General features: G+C 35.2%; 1 long non-coding RNA gene across 2 annotated transcripts; it reads left to right on the forward strand.

The window, feature by feature from the left end:
- Positions 1–299: 299 nt before the first annotated feature.
- LOC147482498 (uncharacterized) lies at positions 300–18695 on the forward strand. Of its 2 annotated transcripts, XR_015203647.1 has the most exons (6): positions 305–413; positions 13434–13548; positions 13680–13762; positions 16480–16571; positions 16678–16796; positions 18485–18695. It is a non-coding gene; the product is annotated as an uncharacterized LOC147482498 (long non-coding RNA). The 2 variants fall into 2 exon arrangements; XR_015203646.1 differs by lacking the exons at positions 13434–13548; positions 13680–13762 and having other exon boundaries at positions 300–413.
- The last annotated feature ends 3098 nt before the right edge of the window (positions 18696–21793 follow it).

Raw genomic sequence — 21793 nt, forward strand, 5'->3', positions numbered from 1 at the left:
CACCATAGAAATTGGTACAATTTCCAAAATAGTATGTGGCCCAAAATCAGAAGAAAAAAAAACTTATCTCAATTTCTCTCTTCAAACACCATTTTCTTTCATAGCTACAAAACCATCACACAACGCAGCTTCCTTCACTGACCCCTTCTTTGTTGAAGAATAATAAGAATATGAACAAACGTAAGGGGCTTGCTTATTTTACTAGCTTTTGTTGAGTTTTATCTGTTTAGATTGATTACATGAAACTTAATTTGCAATGGGTTGTTATAATTTATAGTTTTTTTTTATTCTTTTAAGGACTGTGTTGTTGTTTTGAATCAGAATTGAAGATGGTAGATCGTTTCTAGGTCCTTCTTTTCGTGTCTGGTTGGAATGCTTAACGCCAGTGCTAGTCACTGTGATCCACGCTACCAGTGAGTTTTCGTGTTGGTTGAATGAATGTAGCTTATATTTGTTAAGTGCTTGTGTTTGTTCTATTGCAATAATGAGTTGGAGTTAGGGGTGTCTCTTTTTGCCGAATTTCCGATTTTTCCGAAATCCGACCCGAAATTGGTCTGGCTCTGGGTGTAGTTTTCATGGGCCGATTTTCCGATTTTCCGATTTCCGAAAATTCCGAAAAAAAATTGGATCGGATTTGGATATAATTCTAAAATCCGATCCGATCCGAAATTTCCGAAAATATATACTTCTCTCACTATCCACTTGATTAGATCTCGACCGTTAATTCATTTTCTAGTTTTTTACTTCCAAAAATAAAACAAAAACATAACCTTTCCACTTAAATAACAACAATGATATGGTCATTGGAGTCATACAATGAAACTCCAAAAGCCAAATTCCAAAGATAGAATATTATGTTTTTCTCCATTATTTAATTGAACTTCACGTTCCAACATAAAAAAAGATTGAAACATTACAAATATCCGAAGGGAAGAATGCTTACTATTGGTGGTGTTCTTTTTTCTCGTTTTTTTTTGGATCACTTGTTTGAATGAAAATGGGTTTTCTCGAAAAACAAGTCGCGTATTGTTGTTGGTACATTGGTGTTGTGGACATGATTTTCTCTCCTACAATGAACATTGATTATGATATTCCAAAAATAATTGAAAGTAAAGAGATCTTTGAAAATTTACCAAGTATTCCTTTCCGAGTTATTCATTTCCGAAAAGTTCAAATTGGAAATATATTTTGAATCCGAAAAAAATTGGATCGGTTTGGCTAGCATATTAGGTTCCGAAAAAAATTTGGAAAAATTCCGAAAGAAGTTAATCCGATCCGATCCGATCCGAAGTCACCCCTAGTTGGAGTAATGTTAAAAAAAATTGACTAATGCACTTAGAGAAGGTAGAACTATTGACTAATGAATAGTATGTTCTTTCTTAAAGAAAATGGTGCTAAACAGGGATGGGAAGATGCAGTTGTTTTCTGTGTGGAAGTATATTGAACTCACACATAACTTGACAAGGAGAAAACAAGTCCTGCATTTGTAGAACAAAGACCTCAAGTTATGCAAATCATATAGAGAATATAGACATTTCACATTCTTAGCATGATTGAAAAAATCAAGAGCGCCTTAAAAGAGCCTGTGAATCAGTGTTGGTTATAAATCAGTGTTGTTTTATCTATCAGCTCTTGTGTCTTTGTGATTTCTTTTGATTACGAGGTACATAGAGTGGGGAGTCAAGGTTAGAGAACAAAATAGATCTTGTCCAACATTTCTCTGGTTTAGGTGTTAGTGTCTTCACGGTGAGAGAGGTGTGGGAGGCTGAAACGAATAATATATGACCATGCTATTTGTTATATACTTATATTTGAATATTGTCAGTGCATATTAGTTTATATTGATTCCAACTAAGATACATGTTGTTGAATATAATAATTTATATCTAGTGCAATCAAATTAGCTGCAGTTGATAAAGATATTGGAGAAATGGATGTAGATGTTGGATTTGAGAACAATGAATGTTTAGAAAACAATGCTGGTACAAGTAATTGGGGTGCAATTTGAAGTTGATTTGTGTGCAGATAATTTTTTTTTTGTCATGGATATGCAAAACAGTTGCATTTAGTGTGAGGAAAATATGTTGTATCGTGAGGTAGTTGTTGCTCTGTGAAGGTTAATACAAACAAGAAGAGACTTTAAGTAAATAAAAAGAGATGTGGATGTAAGTCAATGCTTTGATACGATTGAATGAGAACTAAAAGTCTGTTTCTGACTGTTTTCGTGGAGGAGCACAATTAAAAAGTTATCATAAAAATGTCTCGTATGAGATATAAGACTTTCAGGTTTTGAAGTCAATGATGAAGTCTCATAATATTCACTAAAGCTTGTGGGGTAGGAGAGTTAAATTTTATATAATCAGATTGGTACAACTTTGTCCCCAAGACATGTCTGGAATTTCATGAAGAAAGAGATAAACAATGTTTATTAAAATGTTTGTGAAGTAAATAAGAGGCTACTAAACCAAGTTCTTTCTCTACGAGCTTTGAATGGATGAACATAAGAGACTTTATAGTACTTTTGTTGCTGTAGATGTATATGTGAAGTGTTTCACGGAATGTTTAAAACAGAAAATCAGAATATGGTTTGTGAGCCACTTGTATAAGTAAATTGTCATTGCAATCTATTTGGGTGTAGTTTGCTAATAATAAGACAATATTGTATTTCATTTGATAGTTCCAGATTTTTCAAGAAGCAATCAGACAGAAACAACCAGAAATAATCGTTATAGAACAAGTGATAATTGCCAGTGTCATAAGATGTGTTCCCTAACACCCACAATAGTCTATCCTTATAGCATATACATACTAAAATGCATAAAGTGGTACTTTAGCGGTTTTTACCAACTCCAAACCTTTGCAAAAAAAAAATAATTGGGATGAGCACTTAAGTGATACTAAAACAGTTGAAGAGTTTTGTGAAAGCTAGAAAAAGTTACTATCTAAGACTGGCTTGCAAGGAAACGAGTGGATGCAAAACTTTATAGAAAACAATGACATATAAGTATCATTTAAATCATCTAGTTCATGGTTGGGATCATCTAAGTCAGCTTTAATTACTTCCCCATGATAGTGAATGCATGGATGGGCAATGGAAGCTAATGCCATTATCGTGCATGGCTATGGAGGTAAGTAATGCAAGTTGATTTAGATGATCCTAACCATGAACTTGTGCCATTTTTGTGTTAGTTTTATATAAATTTTTCTACTGCTCTTTTACCTTGTAAGTTATACATAGCGAGTAATATTTTCCATGTCTCTAGAATATTTTTACAATCATATATGCTCACCAAAAAATCTTTTGCGAGAGTTTGGAATTGGTTAAAAACGTCGGACAACCACTTAGCTGTGTTTTGTTATAATGTTCTAAGCATAGTCTATGTTGGTGGGTATTAGGGAACACATGTCTTATGGTATTGGAAATTGACATTAGTTGTTCTTTAAATATTGGTTTTGGTTTCTTCCTTCCCATTGCTTTACAAAATTCTCGAACAACCATGAAAAACACTTTATGATGCATCTTATAGCGAACCATTTCAGATTATCGGAAAAAAGCAAACCATATCCAGATAAGAAATTGCCCATGATGGTGCACAAATTGTGTAGTTGGTTGTTTAAAATGTTGAGATAAAAGACGTAACGTCTAAAAACTATAGTAGGTGTGATTTCACGTCAGAAGTGAAAGTGCTACTCTGTTCATTTATGTGAAGATCATAGAAAATAACAAATCTTATTTGGTACTTGATATATATATTTTTTTAAATGTTCTTATGCATCTCCCTCCTTTGAAAACTTAGTACGTGCCCGGGGAACGAGTTATAACAATCTTATTCCATGAAATTCAAGTTTTCTGCTCCTCTAACCTTATTGAAGAAATATGAGACACTATCATTGTTTTCAAAACCTTGACATTGGATCTCATGCATCACACTTTTACAATAGTTGATGGATCTTGACATGTATGGGTTCACAAGATCACAAATAGATGATTGTGTTCCTCCATGAAAACGGTCACGACACCATTTTCCATTTTCATTCAATCTAATCATGCATTGCCTTACCTTTATATTTGCTTTCACCTTTCTTTTTCCTTAAAGCCATTTCTAGTGTAAATGTTTAAATTTATCCTACTGGATTAATAGGACATTACACCAATGATTTAAGACTTAACTCTAGTTTGGGATGGTTGTTGTGGATGGAAATGACTGCTCTTCATGAGTAAAAAGATGCCTACGTATTCAGCATTGCTTGAGTATGAGAAGAATCAAGAGTGAGACTGGAATCAAACCAACGTAGTTTTGGGGGTGGTTTTTATAGGCATTGAGGGTGTATAGATGGGAGGACACGTGCGGTGGTATGGACAAATATTAGGCTGTGTGAGCTGGTGTAGGACGTAATGATGGTAAGATTGCTACAATGGTGCCGCCTGTAGCCTGATGCTAATGATGGCAATGATGAAAGTGGCAGGTGATGATGTCACGAGATGAAGTCGAGTGATGAGTGCGTGAGTATAGTGATGAGTGCACGAGTATAGTGACGAGTGCACTTCTGGAGTCAAGTCGAGTTGGTGGAGTCGATATGATCAACTTGGAGTAGGAGGTCCCTTACATAGCCCTTATCGAGGGCTACATTCTTTATTCGTTCAACAGTTCAACATAACAATTGAGTCCTTGGCTGCTTCATCAAATCACAGAAGAATGTCTCCTCCAATGACGTCTCGTCCACCACTCATCCAGATTTCTCCGGATTTCTCGTCAGCCTGTCTTCTACAAAGACGCCCTAACGAGAGAGGACTATGTAAGAGACCTTGATCATATCGACTCCAACTCGACTTGACTCTAGACATACAGATACTTGTCACTCGACTCCAGAAGTGCACTCGTCACTATATTTGTGCACTCGTCACTCGACTTTGTCTCGTTGACATCATCACCTATCGCTTTCATCATTGCCATCATTAGCATCGCCATACGGCATTACACACTTTTACCGCCGGTCTTATGCCAGTTCACATAACCTAACAACTGTCCATACCACCACATGTGTCTTACTATCTACACACCCTCAATGCCTATAAAAGCCAACCCCATAACTACGTTGGCTTGATTCCAGTCTCACTCTTGATTTCTCTCATACTCAAGTAGTGTTGGATACGTAGACATCTTCTTACTTATGAAAAGCAGCCATTTCCATCCACAATAACCATCCCAAACTAGAGCTAAGTCTTAAATCATTGGTGTAATGTCATCCAGTAGGATAAATTTAGACATTTACATCCAGTATGTATTGACCTTCCCAATAGCTATGAAAATCACCTTGTTTTATCTAATCATTTGCATTATTATACATCATATTCTTCCTTATGCTGAATCTCATAGTTTTTTCATATCTATCACAAGAGAGGACATTTTAAAATTTTGGGAGAGATGGGGGGCGAGGGTGAAGGAAGATGGAGCTAAAATGTTGGAGCCATTTGACAGGCAAGAGGATGAGAGGAGAATTGAAGAGGTTGGGTGGAGGTTTGAGATTCTTCATTAGACCTTTCTTTGCGGTTAGAGTATGGAAGTTTAGTTGATTATAGGGTGAGGACTTGGATGTGAAATAGGGATTGCAAATAACCTTAATGAAGCCTAACATTCTGTCTTGGAACATCATTGTGGTGGGGATTAAGGAAAAAAGGTGGAGGAAGGAACTGGAGGCTGGATGTTCTTGTTATTCAGGAATGAGATAGGAGTTTGTAGCTAAGCGGAAGGCATGCAACTTTGGGGTAGAGGAGAAGTGGGCTTAGCTTCTATTCCATCTTTGGGTAGTTCCCGAGGTATTATTTCCATTTGGGATAAAGAGAAGGGGGAGGAGGTTGGGGAAGTTATTTAGCAGTCTTTTTCTTTGACAATTTGTTGTAGTGGGAGTGAGAGTAAACCTTGGTGTACAATTTCTAATATCTGTGGCCTTGTGGACAATAGCTTGAAGGAGGATTTTAGGATGGAGACTAATTGGAAAACCTGATAGTTTTTTTTGGTTACCATGGGCCCGCCATACACACACACACTCCACAAGGTAGGGTTGGTGGCTAGGTGTTGTGGCCGTAGATGATGTTATGTTCTATTGTCATGGTGGGAGTATATAGGATTATGTATGCATGTGACATCTATGACATAAAACAATTGTTGATGGCTTTGCTGTAAACACCAGTGAGCTTCCACATCCTCTGCCAATGTTTCCTGTTCATGCTGGCGCGGGAAGGTCTGTGTGTTGACTTTTTCTGCATAAGAGTGTTTAATTGCTGTAAATGCGACGTCGAAAGACAAGAACATAATCCTCTGTCAGTCTTCTGTGTCTTGACGTGGAAGTGTTTTTAAGTTTTTAGAACACTAAACATAATGATATCAAAGATGCAATGGATAGGTTTTGGATCGGATATACCTGTTATGGTATCCGAATTTGAAATTCCTACTGATATCCGAATCCAAATCCGACGGATATCATAGATTCGTATCCGAATCTGATATCGGATGATATTGAATCCGAAAAATAATATTAATAAAAACTTTATCTGCTTTGATTAATTTATACAATTAGTATAGTAGTATTATATGTAAATATTTTTGTTATTATAAGTTTATTTTACTAGTTTTTATCCTATTTATACAATATATAATAAGCAAATAAGTAATTTATAACAAATATTAGGTTTTCAGATCGGTCGGGTATTGTCTGATGCGGATATGGCAGTATTCGAATCTGTACCCGAAACCCTTTTGTTCATAGAAATTCATTCGAATCCAATATCTGAAATTCCAGATAATACCCGTTTGTGCAAATACGAGTTCAAAATTTTAAATATCCACTTGCACCCTGACTTTGATATGGTTAGATGTTTATATAATTATATATGGATGGCGAGAACAAGTTAGAAGTCACTGGTTTCATGCCATGTCTACTATATATACCTAGATAGCTTGGAAGTTACTGGTCTATAATATCCAAACTGTTAGTTTTTTATTTTTTGATAATACATAACTACATTTTTATATTTATCACTTCAGATATGTAAGGTTAAACTACGAAAGAGCTGCCTGTAATAAAATTTTGTATATTTGTTATTGAGTAAAGAACAAAAGAAGAGACAAATAGATGGAGAAGAGGAAAGAAGAGAGTATACAGCCTTGATTGATTTTGGTTCTCTCTTTCTCATATGTGTATAAAATATTATTAGGTTTTACATCTAGAAATGTCCCTTTAGATGCCCTCGGGAAACGTTTAAAGGTCTCATATTGTTAAAGACAGTGTAGAGCCCTTGAACTTTTGCTGATGCAACATAGTTAGTACTTTGCAAGGTTTTGAGTAAATTGCCCTGTAGGTATTGTTAACTCTTCCCAAGTTCATTTCACCCTGGCTTCCTTTCATCTAAGTGATGTTTAGTTACACACCTTAATCTCTTCATTTCTTTGGTCACAATATCTTTCAAGTGTTTTGCACTTTTACTGAATCCTCCGCTCAATATGCTGTTGGATGTCGAGTCCCATTTGGGTATATATGGTGGCTGAGCAGCATAGCGTCTCTTATCTCTCTCTCTCTCATCTTCAGTTTCCATTCTGGCTTAAATTGTTATTGTTAGATTTGTTACTTTGTTATTCAGGACTGGTGTAAAGATTGTTGAAGTATGGTAAGGTTGCCTTTCTTGCTCAGACATAAACAAATGCCCTGTACTTGGAATCTTGGATGCATAATATTTTTCTTGGGTTTTGGTAATTGCATGTACCTTCAATCTTGCCTTGTCAAGCAGACCTTGGGCATGCTTATCGCTACTCGTCTAGCTTATTCCTGCTAACGGCAATGAGTCGTATATAAGTTAGTATAAACTCATCCATCTGAGATTCAAATTGATATCAATGCGCTACTCCTACTTTTCTCTCGTTTAGATATTTCTCGTGTTCTTATTATTCCATCCAATTTCTGATATTATAGACTGAATGTAATTCTTTAATTTGCTGATTCTTCAATCATATATACTATATTGGAAATTGTTAAATATTGTAGGATTGCCTAATGATACTAAGTAATTTGTATCTGCTAAAATAATGGAACTTGCACTAGGCATCTTTTGTTATATGTTTGTCGTTTTACTTTCATTAAGTGGGCACTTTTGGTTATCCAACTTGTCCTGACATGTTATACGTTTGTCCTTGAATGCTAAAGTCTTTGACTGTGGTTTTACTATTTTAGATCTTAGCTACTAAAATGATGCAGTCTTGGCAGTCTCTGGAGTGGTCTTCTCGGGTTTTGGCAAGAAAAACGTCTGCATTCGAAATCAGTTTTATAATCAATTTTAAACCACAATGAAAGTTAAAAGTAAAATTGGATGTTTTGATGGAAATAATTCACGGACGTAAACTAAATCTGATGACCATATCCACATTCCACAACATTAGTAAAGTAACTGAAACAAGAGCAATACTGCAAAGTACAGCTTCTGAATAGGGTTTATGGAACAAGAAAAAGAATCAGCTCTTCTGATATACAGTTTATGAAACAAAGAAAAAGAATATTCCTACCTACAATAAGTTGCAAATGGTCGTTAAAAATAGTTTCCACTGTTCAAGTTTGCCTCTGATAATACACTGCAAGCTCACATGGAACAAATCTCGGAGAACTGAGAAATGTTTGACTTAAAGTTAATGCAAGTGAAAAATTCTTTGTCAAACAAAAAATTATGATTGCATACGGATACACCTTGTGCTATGCGTAGATAATCTACGCGAAGTGCTTTTGCATGCAATTGTCCCGCGAACACTTCTCACCACACAGCGCGTTGGTGTCTGTTTGTTTGTTGTTGGTGTTTTTTTTTTTTTCTCAGTCTAATCATTGAACCCAATTTCTCGGAGCACCTCAGTATGTGATACCCATTAATCATGTGTATAGTCTCTAGGTGCGATGTTGATAATCATATTATGCAATATAAAATAGGTAATGAGAAAAAGAATATGGAGTAAAAAAATCTAAAAACAGAAATTGAAATTAACAATCGTCTTTTATTTCAATTGGGTGGAAGTGGTGAAACAATATGGACTGGATTCAATAAATTAAAATCCGGGTACCCCCAAGTCCCCAACAGGTGCCTATTTTCAACAGATGAACTAGGTTAGTTTATCTTAGGTGTTGCTTGTCAAAACCATTTCCCTTGATTTATCCTCGATTTATTGAGTTTGACTATTTAATACTTTCATTTTTTTTTTCCGAAATAGTACCCGAACTCTCAATTTAGTTCAATTTAGTACCTCAGTCTCTTTTCCATCTCAATCCATCTAATTTCGCTAACGGCGAGCTCACATGTTTCTCTAATTAGCTAACGGTGAGTTTGGTTTCTCTAATTAGCGAGGCTAAATAACCCAATTAGTTACGTGGACACAAATTAATTGAGTCCCTTGCCTTTCTTCCACACGTTTGTAATTTGTGTCCACATACCTAATTGGGTTATTTATCCTCGCTAATTAGATAAACCAAGCACACGCCGTTAGTGAAATTAGATGGATTGAGACGGAAAAGAGACTAAGATACTAAATTGAAACATATTGAGAGTTCGTGGTACTAATAGGCGAGAAAAAAATACGAGTACCATTTAGAAAAAAAAAAATGAAAGTATGTGGTACTAAATAGTCATAAACTCCAATTTATTTAGAGAACAAACAAGACATAATGTTTTCTTGCCTAAATGGATCAAAGAAATGGGAAAAGCGTTGTCTCCCGTGAATGGCCACAAACATTTCGGTAAGTTATAGGCCATCACCTTCCCCTCATCACACACATACCAAACGTTGCCCACAACTACAACTCATTGAAAACTCATTTCTGCCAAATTAGACACAGAATCTTCCATACAATACCACCTACTCATTTGAAAATTAAAAGAAACCACCTTATAAACATCCATACCTAATATTAAGACCAAAAGAAGATTCTTCCCATTGTTAACAAATGCAATGGAAACAACCATGCATGGCCTTATTAAGGCTGGGTGGGGGTTGAGAAAGCGCTTTCCACTTATTTAGTTGCGGATGGGAGACAACAGAAGAAGGCTTTATTCAAGTAGTCACAGCCTCACAGGTATATATATAGTCATTATGAGGAGAAGTTAATACCAAAGAGCGGACAAGTTGAAGGTCTAATCAGTTTTGGTTATGCTTCCCAAAATAGGGTTAACTAGTATTACCCCCCCCCCCCAGATGCAAAAAAACACATGGTCAACCCAATTTGACTTTTTTTTGTGTATTTGGGGGAGAGACCCTAATTTCCCAAACACGGCTAACATCATCATGAGACGAACCTGCACATAACAACACAAACCAATGCTGCATGTCTTGTTTGGTTCATCTTCTGATCTTCATCCTCATCATTATCATCTTCAACCAATATAGATTCTACATGCAATAATGGCAAAGAAAATGCATCTTCCAGGGTGTGCGTTTTTCCTTCACGGGTCTGGTCGATAGGGAAGGAGGCTCCCATTGCCCCTTGTCTTTTGTATCAAGTGTGAAAGGCAAATCATCTGAAGTTCCCTCTGTAATGAGGTGTGAGAAAAGCAAATAAAGGTTTCTTCCCCTTGAATCTCAAACAAGCCGTAAGATTAAACCAAAAATTAAACAATTAAGAATAGTAAACTCTAAGAAGCATATAAATGTAGTTACAAGTTTGCGGTGTATCGTTGTGTTGGAGGAAAAAAAAGTAAGAGAAAACAGGGAGTTGTGTGTGTAGGAATCGTTATTTTAAAATGAATATTTCTACAAACCGTGAAAACCACACGTAGCGGAATTAATGGGTTCTCACGATTTTGATTGGAAAACATACCTTTAAATCCGGCTAATCTAACTCTGAGAATCCAATAGCTATGAATCCGAATCAACAATCAACCCCTTGATCTTTTGTTGTATTCCTTTCAATAGATTGGACGTTGTGTGGGCAACAATCTACCAACCCCTTTCTTTCTCATAAAGCTAGATCCAAAATTGGATTTATCTTTCCTTGCCTCTCTTTTCAATCTAGATGAATAGTAATTTCGGCCAAGAGAGAAGGGATTAATTCTATTTATAGGCTACAGCAGGGACCATGAGGAGAAATTAGGGTTGGGCCTCCTGACGGGCTTAGGCTTCCCATGTTCACCCAGAACACACGGCCCAAGTCCGTCAACAAATGACTTATTCCACTAAAGGCCATTGTTGAACTACCACCCTAATCCCAAATTACGTGTCAGCGTTTATGGGCTCCATATTATATGCTTGTTGATCTCTCCGTGTTTAAGATATCGAATGCCCGTTGATTAAATCAAGTTATTGACAACTACATTAATCAACTTCTTATGTCCTTGAGTAGTACCACTCAATCTTCTTGTCATGTTGGAATAAATCCACCTGCAGGGTTTACATGACAATCTTTTTGAGCTCCTCAAGGGGACATCATCAACCCGACTTCTGCGGGTCACGGTTCTTCTATAATCAATGACAAAGACACCTTAATACGCATAATGTCATTACCCAATCTATTGAGTTTGTTGATTCACAAATGAATCTCACTCATTGATGATTTAAAGCAATGTACAATGCACATAAGTGCCCGTTATTATATCTGGATTAAGAAGACAAACATCTATAATAACAAAGGTGTTTGTTCTCTTATATAATCAGTATAAAGAGATAAACAACCTCACTTGGTCTTGTTCAATACACACAAAGTATACTAGTATAATCCTATAGTCAAGATAGACTAATACCAGATTATACTACAACCGTACCAATGGTTTGTCCAAATCCATTTAGGTTGTGAACTTTTGCTTATACTTTATAAGGTAGTGATGATATGATCTTCTGTGTGTTTTCACATACCATATCATCTACAATATAAAGTATTAGACGCATACATATAACTAATAACATATATAATATGCATAACATTTGCCCATATGATTCTCATTCAAAATATGAAAAATTAGAGTTAATACAAAAGTAATGCTTTTAGTATATAACCCTATCAGTGTGATCCTCTTACCTTACACTACTAAAAATAGATTGTTGTGTCGGTTAAAAAAAACAGGTTGTGTCGGGTATATAAGAAACCCACACAACAAACTTTCTTGTGTCGGTTTGTATTAAAATACATTTCTTGTGTCAGTTCATTGAAAAGCGACACCACAAAATGTTCAATTGTATCAGTTTTATTGAAACCGACACTACAAATCATGTTGTTGTGTCGCTTCTGATAAAATCTTAGTTAGTGCTTGTAGTGGGCTTTGTGAGACCGACACATCAAAATTTTGGCAATGAAATGTTTATAAGTATCCCGCTCCAAAAATATACCCAAATATTTCTGTCTCTCCTCTTCGTCTCTTTCACACCAGAAAAAAACTATAGCTTTTCCACACTATCAAAATTCGAACCTCTCAAAACACAAATTGCCGACGCTTTCTCTTCTTTCTTAAAGAAAAAGTTAATCCCAATTTCATTACTTTTCTCGCTTTAATTATAAAATTTGACTACTATTTTTTTTCACTGAAGAAAAAGGTAAAGACGCTAAATGAAGAAGACGATGGGTCTGGAATACACTCGAAGATGTTGCAGATTTAACGAAATAGATACTTAAGCCATTAAAAATATTTCAAATTCCCCCTGATTTTAACTAATTGAATTGTTTCAAAAAATGGGTTTTGTAGATCTGATGTTGATTATATGCTTTGATTCAAATTTTGATAAATGGGTATTTGAAATTTTCTGTGTTTATGTTGTTTTGTCATCTTTTTTTGTGGAATTTAAAGTTTTAAGTGTATGGTTAGTTTAGAATTACGATGGAAGCTTTAATTTGGCATGTTGAAGGCTATTGAATCAGTGTATTTGAAATTGTTATATGTTGGTTCTTGCTTTAAGTTCATATCCCTCCTCTTGAAAAATTTGACTGCCGTTTAAGTTGTTGGTGTTGGTTTGTTGATGAAAATGACTGATTTTCTGTTAACAAGATGTTATTTGATGTTTGAATATTGTTGGAAGTTTTGTTGTCGTTTGAGTTGTGTTGATGAGTGATGATCACTATTATCTAAAGTAAAAGAATTAAATTTTGGTTGTTTGGATTCTGTTTGCGTAAAACCGTAAACTGATTTCATTTCGCGTCTTCATGCATGTGTTGTTATTACTTTCCTTTGAACGTTATTGTTTGGTTGAATGCTCACATCGCCATTTTTTCAAACTGTAATAAACCATATATCACAAACTAGAATGTACTTAGAGTATGTATAGTTCAAGTATAGGTGTCAAGTTCTTTGACATTTGCTTCTTCTGGTAGCTAAATTGGTTCAACACCCATATCGCATCCTCTTGTGCTCATATGTTTATATTGATATGGGTGACATTGCTTATAAGATTGGAATATGTTTCTTTGGTTTCAAATGCAAGGGGAAGGCTATCTTGGTTTCTTTGTCATTTGTGTCATTTGAGATTTGCAAAGGCTATGGCAGTTGGATTGTCCACTGAACTTAATGCAAAGTTGATTGTTAAGGTGTCATTGAAGGTATTGTTTTTTTTATTGTTGATCATAGGAGTTATTGAATCAGTATATCAATTAGTAGTTAGAGGAGTTTTTTCGTTTATCTAGCTGATGGTTTTTGCACACCCTATAAATTTGATATATATGAGTTTCAGGTTTCTTCTCAACTCACTCCATAAGAGTTCTAAAAATGATTGTGGCATGACGACACCATTACATTGGCTTGCACACCTTTCTGGTACTACTAAATAATTGAAAAGTTCATTTTACATAAAGTATATTGGTGAGGCACAAAGTTTGGTGGCTGTTCTGTTTGCTTATATATCGGGTTCATATCGGGTTTAGTCAGTGGAGCTCGTCTCTTTACATGGGTTTTGTGATTTGGTGATTGAATGTGCAATTATTAGAATTTAATATTTTAAGTTAGTGATTGGATTTTACTATTAATTATGAGAATTTGGGCGTGATCATATATATTATTTCTAGCATGGGATACTTCATTCATTTAATTGTTAGTGTCATTAAAATGCATTTGATGCCTAGTCGTAAGTATTAAGTATTTGTTTTATGTGGGCTTAGAACTGTTTTGGGGCCTTTATATTGATTTTGGGGCAAGTTAGGCCTGTATGTTGGCTTTGTACTAATTAGGCTCATATCTAAGTGAAGGATAGACACGAAAAGATGAAGGAGGGGGTTCTCTTTTGTTCTTATCTCTTTGAATTGAAAAAGAGGGGAGGATAGAATAAGAAGGGGGAGCAAAAAAAAGAAAGAAAGAGAAGGTAAGTTGTAATGTAAAATGTAAAAGTCTTGGTTTGATAATTCAAGGGTATCTAAGGAAGTTTAGTCAGGTATGAATTAACACTTTTATAGTAAGTTTTGTTTGTGTGAGAATAAAGATGAGTTAAGTTTATTGTTTGGTTGGTATTTGAGAATTGATGCGCAAGGAACCGGTAAGTATTCTTTCCATCTTTCTTTATGTCATTAGCTTGGGTGATACATAGTCTGATACTTGCATCTTCTACTTGAATTATTTGGTTCCACTCCTTAGCACTTTGTGAGGGTGAGTGGATGTGTGGAATTAGATCCTTAACCATGCTATAAGATTTCTATAAGTATTGCACGTTTGCTTAGAAGTTTAGAATACTTTTTTTTTTTTTTTTATCGGTAAATAGATATTTCATTGATATAAAAATATAAAAACATAGAAATAGTAGGATGAGGTATCCTTACATTGAAAGCCAACTAAAAAGAAAGAACAACATCAAATGTACAAAAAACAAAAACATCGTTCTCAAATCAAAATATCTTCCCATCTATCTACACAAAAGTGCTCAAAAGGAATGTTACTAGTTTCCTCATGAGCTTTGGCCTAGAAAAATAATAACCCCTTTAATTGACATGATTACTTCTTCCAAAGAAGCCACAACACCCTCAAAAGTTCTTCTATTCCGTTCCATCTATAGGCCCCACAAAACCGTAAAAGGAATCATTCTCCATATACGTCTTCCCTTTTGAGATTGCATATCTGAAGACCACGAGGCTAACACACCTTTCACCAATTCAAGAACACCCATGACCTACCTGACCCACCAAGCTCTTATAGGTGAATGTGAAAACACCAAACTTGCCGAATTTTGCACTTTTTAATTATTTGTCTTGGTTAGAGTTGGTTTTAAGTTTAAGTGTCGTAGGATGAAAAGTTATGTCTCTGTATCTAATTTCTAACGGTCCCAGTTTCATTATCATTGGATAACTGAGCTGGGAGTTATGGGTTTTGAAAGTTGGACTGTTCCACCTCAATTTCCTGCCCCTTTTGCATGTAGTTATTGTAATCTAATCACCACCATGTGATGGTCTAATCTTTTCTTGTTTTCTTTGTATCTTTGGATGTTTGAGGGTCAGGTAAGTAGTTACTCTAATGTATCCATAGTCTTGGTTTACAACTTGTAGGCTTAATAGAAGGATGAACACACGTGTCGTAGGCTGACCAGTCCACTAGTACTGGACTGATTTCCAGCTGCGTTTTAGCATAGTTGAGAGTCAATTTAAGCTTCAGTGACCTAGTTAGATAGATCATTTTTTTGTCGTTGGGTGTGCTGTGTAGGGTATCAATTCGATGAAAGAGGGAAAAACAAGAAAACCAAAAGAAAACCGAATCGCATGCCCTCTAATCTGATGATCATCACTACTATTTGTCTAAGGTACCGGGTTCTATATAATTAAATCACATTTATCCATTCATGTCTTCATTGACCTTCATCTGTTAGAACTTAGAAGGGTGTCAAATGTTGCATTTTCTTTGTAAGCTTGCTTGTTAAATAAGCCATAGGGCAAAGTTCCTTGAATGAATGCATGCCACCCATTCTTAATTGTTTTGATATAAGTTTCATTTTCTATTTTATATATATATTTGAAACGGTAATGCTAGCTATAAGAATTAAGGAGCTGAGTAACTTTATTCCATATTGAGAGGTATTATTTTTCTCACCAAGAGAGTCTATTTATCTTGAATCAAGCTACCAGGTGGAATATTGGTGGCAGTGTACTTAAAATATTTCAAGTGATTGAATGTCTACTTGTAGTATTGAGAATTGGCAATTGTCATGTTTGATCTTATCTCTCCGTTCTTAAGGTTCTTGAGCTTCCAGGTTTTTTCTTTGGATTAGTGCATGTTGAGTTTGGAATTACTGCAATATTTTTTCGTTTGTGTATATTCACTTACTTCAATACCTTGGAATATATTTGAGGTTGTGCCATTTGAACTAGTAGCCCTTTATGTACCGTACTTGTATTCTATTCTGTACTATATTGGATTTTGTCACTTTATGATCTATTGAACTAGTTGCCCTTTATGTACCGTACTTGTAAACTACTATTTTCCGTTGAAAGTGCAATGTGTATCTTTGTTATTGGTTGCATATATATAATTGATTGTTATATATTTTTTTTGTGAAGTGCCCACAACAAAATGGGGTTATCCTATGTGGTTACTGTGTGTTCTTTATGCTACACTTGATCGAGGATCCTGGTCTACCAATAAAAAAAAGGTGAATAGAGTTACCATGTTCTTTAATATATCACATCAACATAAACAAAAAAATATGATATCGAAAAAAATTCATGATCCATCAACTTTTTTCTTGACTCACTTAGGTGATGGAGTTGGCTAGCAAGGACAAGTACACGACTAGGAAAATAGATGTACTTCGTCAGGACTTCATTGACTTTATCGACCAATATATCCCATAGATCATCACGGCTATTTGTGTAAGGTATTATCTGGGCTTTATTGGCTTATATTAATTAGAACTGTTTTCTTATTTATTTTTTGAGCTACCTATGGAGTAGCTAGCTAGCTTGCTTGTTAAGGAGTCTAAGTAGCCGCTATGGTGTATGTTGGAACACTTTAGTTGTTAATCTTCAGTTTTTTCAATAGTTAGGTATATTGCTCAATCTTTTGGTATCAGGAGAAATGAGAAGAGTACAAGATGAACTCGTTCTAAATTTGGATCTAGGCGTCGGAATGGATTTCATTTAAGTATGGATATAAGATTAGTCATTACCAACTCAACAAGAAAGCAAACACTGAATTTATAATCAAACGGAAACTTTAGGAAATACAGTATGTACACATTGTGTTTCTATTAGAAATGTACTTGCAGTAGGGATTTCAACTGCGAATTTGGTGTAACAGAACACAGAGAGCATGGCAGATAGACTAGAAATTGCATAAGATAGAACCACTACAGGCCAAACAGTCCCCTTTGCTTCCTGACCAGTAATGGCAAATATTCCAGACCCAATACCAAACCAAATGAGATCCTACCACTTTAGAGTCTTCTTCCTTCCTTTCATTTAATTAAGCTTAGTTTCATCTAGTGACAGAGTAGCAACTTGATTGTTTAATTTGAAACCAACCTCTTTCCATGCCTTTCCATGAGTGAGATAAACTTACCTTCATGGGTTCTAAATTCACGAGACCACATGCTGCTGCTACCCCATGACAATTATGGGTAACAACAATGATTCCAATAGAATCCACACCAGGCTACAAAAGAAACAACATAGGTTTTAAGATTTAAGAATGTGGCTAAATTAGAGTAGACTAAATTTAGTCGCCAAAGTACTAAAAGGCGGTCTATAAGTATTGTCTTTGTGCCTCTTGTTTCTCTTTCAGAAAGTTTTATAGTAAATATCATTTGTTAAGGGTGTAAATTTTTTGATAGCTATGGGACTTGGATGTATATATTTTACTTATATTTTCAGTAATGACTTTGTACGAGGTGCTTGGATGATCTGGCATTAGTCGAGACATTCAAGTATTTTGGCGTGTTAAGTCCTAATGTTGAAGTGATCTCATTTTTGTAAGCCAGTTATTTGACTGCTCTGGCATCGGTCAAGACGGTTAAGTAACTGGGTTAACCAATGAGAAATATATGATTGTGATTTTCAGGTTATGACATGTTTATATTTATGAAATATCAAAAATACAGTGGAGAAGTTGAGATGTTGCCGAAATTTTACTATAAAAACCACGTGTCATAGGTTAGTAATTGTTCGAGTTTTGGGGCGTTATATATTTGTTTGTTCCAAAACTAGAAAAGAGTTTTATACCGTGGTAAATGACTATAAGCCACTGTTATTAGGGGAATAGTGGTATATACCCGATGACCAAACTAGTAGTGCTTGTTATGTTATTGTTAGAGGTGACAAGGCTATGCAGTTATTGGAAAGTGGGTTGAATGTGAAAGAATACGAGTTTTAGATCACCCATATGTACTCATTAATGGATGGTGTGTTTTTTAGATTTTGTTGGTTTTAATTGTTTTTTGCTTACCCTGACTTTAAAAACACGTATTTGAAGTTATGCAATGTGAACATGTGCGTTTTGTACTATAATGAATTTTGTCGCTTTATGATATATTGAACCTAACTACTTTTTTTGTTTTTTTTTTTTTAGATTGAACTTTATAGAATGCGGCTATAATGGCTAGAAGGATGGATAAAAGCTAGACGTGAAATCATTTTCTCACATGGTGTTAGATTAGGCTGATTAGGTTTTATTTTGTGGGTTTTGTGAATGTTTTGTATTTTGGATAGTTAGTTGGTTGGTTGTAAACTGATGTTGGATAATGGAATTATTTAGTAATGAAATGAAATTGTTTTTGAGATTGGTAGTTGTGTTATATTGATGTGGATGACAATGCTTTTATACAGGTCAATTGTTGTTCTACGTTTTTTTTCCCCAAAACAGGCGATCTCCTAAAACTGACACAAAGGGATTCAATTTTGTGCGGTTTAAAGAAGAACCGACACAACAGTTCTATTTCCTGTGTTGGTTTGTGCTTTTCCAAATTCACAGTTGTGAAATGCTAAAACTGATACAAGTAGTATACTTGTTGTGTCAGTTTATACTTAAAAACGGACACAAGTACCATATCTATTGTGTCACCTGTTGCCTATTTGTGTCGCCTTATAAATCTCAAAAACCTAACACATCAGGCTTGTTGTGTCGGTTAAAAAATGACACAACAAGCTTTTTTTTACCTCGTTAATTTGATGTACTTATAGTTATGTAGGTTAAAAAATTGTAACAAGTTTTTTTAATAGTGTTAATTTCTTCTTCTTTTTTTTTTTTTTTTCAAAGTAAGCTTGAAATTTTATTAAAGGAAAAAGGAAAAGTCACAGGAGAAGTAGAACATGGTAAGAGAAAATTAAAAAAAAAACCATAAAAACCTATATAGAGGGGATTCCATCATTGTAATGGATATGACTTCTTGACTAGCAGTGCCATTGTAATAGATATGACTTTTTTACTAGGCTACTAGGTAGGTCCTCCATACCATTACCAATCGTGTGCACTACCTCTAGTTCACAAACCTAAATTATGCTAAGTGAGGAGATTCCCACTTGAACATCCGAGCAGGTCTACCCTAAAAAAATAGGTCTCAGTAGACGGCATTGTGATCGCTTTGTTGGCTGCAAAGGTCAGCCAAGAAATTGGCTTCTCTTCAGGTGTTGGCCAAGATACAATTGACCACCTTTCCTTTGATGTTTTCCCACGATCGTGTTAGCCACCAAGGCAATTTACCAGTACCAAAAGCCTTAATTGCATCCGAAGAGTCCGAATCAATCAAGAGGTTTACCCATCCGTGCTCCCATGCTATTTCCAAAGCTTCCAATATTGCAAGCACTTCAGCCAAGTAATTGGTATTGACTCCAATTTTTTCCCACATGACAAGTCTGAAGTCGCCTCCATCATATCTAAAAGTTGCGCCTATCCCCGAAGGACCAGGATTACCTTTTGCAGCTCCATCACAGTTTGTTTTCATATAACCAGGTGGAGGGAGTTGCCATTTGCATTCTTTGATCATTGGAGCATCATTGGGCTTACAAGAAACATTCCAGTTTTTAATCACTTCAAGGTCTCGAACAAAGTTCTTCATATTACCTTTCGACAAAATACTTGAATGTTGCACTGACTTTATGACCTGCTTCTGACACCACCTGAAGTTGTTATTTTTGTCTTCAAAAACAATTAATTTTCTATGCTTCCATAGAGTAACCATTCCTCCAACTATATTACCAACAACCAAAGGTGCTTAACATAAGAACTACATTGCTTTCCCGGCCCGATCCATTGCCTCTTGCGTATTCCAAAGTTAGAGTTGAAAGAGAACTACCCAGCCACCCATTTCCAAAAGTTTTTTGCAAATATACAATTCTAAAGAAGGTGTTCCAAGTCCTCACTATGCGAGCGACAAACATAACACCTAGAAACAAGCGAGCTATGTCATCAATAGCAGCACATTTATGAACTAACTTCCAACCAATAGCCGAGGTCCTAGAGTAAATGAACTTGTTCCAAATAGCTTTGTACCAACCAACCTTCGGTATCTTCCGTCTTATCTCATTGAAGGCAAACAAAACAGAGAATTCTCCCTTGAGGTCGGGTTTCCAAATTCTATGATCTGTACGTTTTTTGCAAGTTCGATCAGAGTTGGTAACTGGATCTCATGCATCCCCGCATGCATAAAAATATTATGAACTAACTGGAATAGACCACACTGGCCATTTACAAAATAAGATCACCAACCTTTGCTTGCTTTAAGACTTTTCAAAGTCCCAGGAGGTTCAACTGGCCATTTGTCCCTCCACAAACTGACTGATCGCCATTTTCAAACAGGGAAGTCCTTTTCATAATTAGAATCGAATTATTTAAGAAACCTACGTTTGAGTATCTAGTATTTAGATATTTGAACCCATCGATCTATCAAATGAGACTAGTTTTTGAACCTGTCCTACGAACGGGTACCGTTGTATTAAATTATTCTAAAAAATATTAGCAATTATGCAGAGCTATGAGGTATATATGAAAATTATATTAATCACTCATTCAAATTTCTTACATCACTCTAAATAAAAATAAAACACCAAACCTTGTTAAACCTATCGACTTCTTTTAGTTGTTAGGTTTAATAATTGAAGTTTGATGAGAATGCTCAATGTGGCGAAAATGATATTGAAATTATTTGAATAGAAAGACACTCTCAATAATAATAAAAGAATTATGATAAATACAATTTAAAATGAAAAATTATACTTGTCGAGACATTATATTCCCCTTACAAATAATACAACTATGTTTCGAGGTTAGTTCAATGCATTTGCATCAAGTTTCCGATTTTCTGTTAATTATTCATTGAGGTTAGTTCAATGTAGTTATTGCATCTAGTTTTCGATTTCCCATTAATTATTCTTTGAGGTTAGTTCAATGTAGTTGCATCAAGTTTCCGATTTTCTGTTAATTATTCTTTGAGGTTAATTCAGTGCAGTTGCATCAAGTTAATGAATTCTCGTTAGTTATTCATTAAGGTTAATTTAGTGCAGTTGCATCCAGTTTTCGATATTTCGTTAATTAGTTTTTGAGATTAGTTCATTGCATTTCCATCAAGGTTCCAATTTCTCGTTAATTACTCTTTCAGATTAGTTCAATACATCTGCATCCAGTTTCTGATTTCCAGTTAATTATTTTTAGAGGTTAGCTCGATGTTCAATGCATTTGCATATAGTTTCAAATTTATGGTTATTTATGCTTTGAAGTTAGTTCGACCAGTTACATCCGATTTCTGATTTCTGATTTCTTGTTAACTATTTTTGAAGTTATTTCAATGCATTTGTATCAAGTTTCTGATTTCCCGTTAAATATTCCTTAAGATATTGCATCCAATTTCTGATTTACCATTAGTTCATCTCTTATTTTAATTTA

The sequence above is a fragment of the Coptis chinensis genome, chromosome 8 (genome assembly GCF_015680905.1).
Source record: "Coptis chinensis isolate HL-2020 chromosome 8, ASM1568090v1, whole genome shotgun sequence".
Lineage (NCBI taxonomy): Eukaryota > Viridiplantae > Streptophyta > Magnoliopsida > Ranunculales > Ranunculaceae > Coptis > Coptis chinensis.